General features: G+C 47.3%; 1 long non-coding RNA gene across 1 annotated transcript; it reads right to left on the bottom strand.

Moving 5' to 3' along the window:
• Nucleotides 1-543: 543 nt before the first annotated feature.
• LOC105812518 lies at nucleotides 544-3382 on the bottom strand. Its single transcript, XR_001137614.1, has 3 exons — nucleotides 2974-3382; nucleotides 1445-2123; nucleotides 544-832 (listed from the first exon to the last, which is right to left on the bottom strand). It is a non-coding gene; the product is annotated as an uncharacterized LOC105812518 (long non-coding RNA).
• Nucleotides 3383-4428: the final 1046 nt, after the last annotated feature.

The raw sequence follows: 4428 nt of genomic DNA, 5'->3' as shown, positions 1-4428 counted from the left end.
GCACTTAACCGGCGTGCGGTGATATGTTTGTATGCCTGTGTCTGCGTGCAAATGTGTGAGCTGTGAGCTCGGGGTGTCTGACACACATGCGCACACGCACACACAGGCACACACATACGCACAGAGATACACATACCCATACACAGAGATAGACACAGACACACACAGATACACATGCATGCACACAGAACACATACACACAACACATACAGATACATACAGGCACACAGACACACAAACACACATATAGACACACGTAGATAGACACAGACACACAACACATGCAGCCACAGACACACACGTATATCACACGGATACACACACGCACATACACACAGATACAGACAGGCATTCACATACATAACCCACATAGACGCACATAGCACACACATATACATAGACATACACAGATACACATGCATGCACACATAACACAGAGACACACAGACACATAACACAGAGACACACAGAGACATACATGCACAGACACACATACACACATGGCACACACAAATACACAGACACACACATAACACACACACACCTCCCAATGTGTAGTGTCCACAGGGCTTTCCAGACGTCAAGCAATCGATAAATGTTTACTGAACACTGAATGAAGGATGAAATGATCCAACAGATCAGTCAGTGAAACAGATGCTTCTGCTTTTAAGAACAGCGTCTACGACTGGAACAGTGGCGTGGCAGCGGCAGCACCGGTGTTGAAGAGGTGATGATTTAAAACACTCGGAAGCCCAATGCAGATGGAAAATTCCTTTCAAGGAAGGAACCAGAAGGCTAGAAAGCCCAGGAACAATTGTTCCAACCTCATTACCTGTGAATGATTGATTACAGACAGGAACTAAAGATTAGGAAATTTAGAAAAGAAAAAGGAAAACACCCTGTGTACTTATTAAATGTCCTTGTTTACCTGGAGATATATATATATATACATATATATTCCACACCATTTGCTGTATATACAGTGTATATGTTAATATATTATATATATAAGTATATATATAGTGTGTGTGTATATATATGAAATAGCAGTGCATACATTGGCTATTTCAAGGCAACCAGTATCCTGATTTAAACTGATTTAAAATATTGATACTGTCAATCAGTGCCCTGATTTATAAACCACTTAAATTCTGGAAGAATTTCCCAGGACTATGATGAAAAACACTGAAAATCCCGTCTGATGGTTCCCTCATGCCGGCTTAACCCTAATTGCCTACGGTAAGTCCAATTAGTGGCAAATCAGATTTCCCCTTCATTTCATCTGATGAAGTCAGCTTTGGCAGGAGCATCTGCCCACACAAACCGGGGTGAAGAGGGAGAGAAGAACGAGACAGCAGGGGAAGGGGCAGGGACTGTGGGGACCAAAGGGCGACCCCGGTCCTCCTGGCCCCGAGTCTCTAGGCGCCGCGCCCCCTGCACACACCTCGTTCCCGTGCTCCACCTCACACCTCCTTCCTCCTCTCTCACATCCCAGCGTCTTCCTTCTGTGTCCCATATTCCTGCCATCGATGTCTTCATTTAAGAACGGACTTTCTTGCAGAGAGTTTTTATAACTGATTTTGGTGAGAATCGAATCCATCAGGTACCGTCCTAGGAAAAAACCTTGAAGTCTTCTTTAAAAGCACATTTCTCTTGGTCTCTTTTCTTTGTCTCTACCTCTGTGCCTTTCTCTAAACACACACACACACACACACACACACACGGCCCTCCCCCAAGCTCACATTCCTTGCTGGCCCAGTCCTCTCGGCTCCGGGGTCCTGCAGGTGCTGACCAGGCGCTGGCTGCAGAAGGATGCAGTATGATTGACACGGCCATGGCCACAGGCGTGTGGTCCCAGGGCACAGATACCAGCAGCATTGGCGCCATGTGAACCTCGTCCTGCCAAAGCCTTCTCTCTCGGCATCTCAAGGTCACAGTAATAGATTACGAAAGAGTGGAAAAGCACTGCTCAGAAAATGGGCCACGGGGACTTTCCTCTGGCTGAGAAAGAGGGGACAAGGCCCCGATGCAGCAGCAGGTCGTTGGAGCTCTGCGAGGGAAGGAAACTTGGAGTGTGGGACCCCTCCAAGTGCTGGCGTCTGCAATGTCTCCCCTCCAAGGGCCTTGGAAAAGCATGATATAAAGATTATTGGAAAATGATTTCTAAGGTGTTTTGATGTAGAAGAAATTCTATCACAAACATTAAGGTGTTTCACAAGAACCAAATACTGTTGTGTTTCATGGTGGCTACTTTTTTTTATCCCTTGCAAATTAAGGTAGAACAAATGTTCTCATAAAATAAATGTTTTTCTGTCTTCGGAAACCACTGATAAATAAATAGTTCAGGCCAAAGAATCCTTTCCTCTCCTCAAAAATATGAGAGGGCTGTTATCCCAGCACAGCAAATAGAACCAACCTTCAAGTGCCCTGGCAGAACAGAAGGCAGGACCGTGACACGTTGTTGCGCCCTAAACGGTGACATTGGTTTCCAAGGACTACAACAGCCGTACTCAAAGAAAACATTTTCTGTATGATGATGTAGTACCTACACTTCAAGTCTTGACTTTAAAAATTCATAACTCAACAACAAAATTGCAATGCAGCCATACAAGGAGCACTTTCTTTTTAATCCAAGCCACACTCACCCACTTGAAATGTTCTGGGGTCGTAACTGTTTCTGAGGCTATAGCAAGCGATTTATCATAAAATCAGATCCATGGGACTCTCTGAGAGGGTCCCAGGCACTTGGGTTTTATTCTCAGTGCAATTTATTCCCCAACAGTTCTGCAAAGAGGTTGCCACATTACAAGATCATAGTCCGGACGTAATACGTCCAAGGAAGACCAGCAGAAATAGAGTTGGGTATTCCAGAAGACCTTCCAGTTTCCTAGAAACTTGCCTCTGCCCACCCCAAGTATAACCATGCCCTCCAGACATCTCCTGGTGGCCACCAGCATTGGAATCCAGTCTTACCAGTTCCTGAGTCAACAGCCGAAAGTCTGAGCTATCAGCTCCTTCCCTCTGAGCGGGCCTGCAAGGGATCTGCAAGGATGGGTGCTGGAGGACAACTCTGCAGGCTCGGCCAGAAGGAGACCACAGTGCTCAAAGAAGCCACATGATGGCCAGGACTCCACGGAGAAGTCCCCACAGGAGAGCCAAGCCCTCCCCAGGACAGAAGGGCTCACCGCACCAGCCTCGGGCTCCAAATCCCAGCTGGAGCTTGTCAGCTCCAGTTTTCTCTCTCTCCAGGTTCTTTAGCTCCCTTCTGTGGCTCCAGGTGGGTCACCTTGAGATGGTGCAGTTCCCCAGTCTTTGAAAAACAGGGGAGAGATGACTATTGACTTCCCCGATGAGTCATGCTGTTTACACCAGAGACACACAGAGGCAGCCTCTCGGAATGGGCTGAGCTGTGAGGTTGCAGGGAGGCAGGCACCAGCACTCCCTGCTGTGCCCAAACCAATCCTGCGGCTGCCCTGCAGAGGTGCAGGGGGGCAGGGGGACAGGGTGCAAAGCCTTGACTGTCAAAGAATTCAGCATTCCTGGCCCTGCCTGGAATATTCACAAAGGAGATAAGAGGAAGAGCCAGTAGGCGCACGGGTAAGGTGGACTTCCCAAAGCAGCTCTGCTGGGTAATATAAAGAATACTCAGTTCCTTCTTTTTAAATATGTATATTTTAAAGTATGGCATAGTTTAAATATGTAGAAAAGTACAGAAATAATAGAGCAAAGTCACAAGTACCCACCAATCAACTTTAACATTTTGCTATATATATTACAGATCTTTTCCTTTTCAAAAACAAAAATGCCATCAGTCAACCAAGCACACAGCAACTCCCTGAAGGGATCTTAATTACAAATACTAATACTTGAGCAAATGCAATGTCAGATGAGCCCGGCATTGCCTCTCCTGGCCCTCCGCTAAACAGCTTGGTTCATGAGTGTTGTTTGTGTCCCCAAGTCCCTTTTCCTGTGTGGGGTCTGTGGCAAGTGCCCTGGAGCTCAGGCTCTGCTGTTGGGACTGACATTGTCCCCTGAGCGCCCTGCTTGGTCTCCTGTCCCGCCTGGTCTCAGGTCCTGCCTGTGAAGGCTGACTCCTCACTGTACGAGCCCAGCAGCTTCCGAATCACGGAGCAAGCAGCCCTGGGCTTCCCTTTCCTCCAGAGTCCACCTCCAAGCAACGCTTCCTTGTCCCAGGCTGTCCCCAGGCACCATTTGGCTCTAACCTCACATCCTAAGCATTTCTATGAATATAGGCTTTGTGGAGTGTTTATTCATGGGACATTAATCCCAGAGAGGAATAAAAGCAGAGCAGTCCATGCTATTATCCTTGTTAGCCTTGGATTGTTCTCTGCAGAGGCCAAATGCAGCCTCCAGTGTTGAGAAAGTACTCAAATGAGGCCTGGTCCTGCGAGCAAGTGGGCAGAAAGA

This window comes from Propithecus coquereli, unplaced genomic scaffold (genome assembly GCF_000956105.1).
Source record: "Propithecus coquereli isolate 6110/MARCELLA unplaced genomic scaffold, Pcoq_1.0 Scaffold253, whole genome shotgun sequence".
Classification (NCBI taxonomy): Eukaryota; Metazoa; Chordata; class Mammalia; order Primates; family Indriidae; genus Propithecus; species Propithecus coquereli.
The sequence above is the reverse complement of the archived record's forward strand: the minus strand, read 5'-3'. Positions and strand labels throughout refer to the sequence as shown.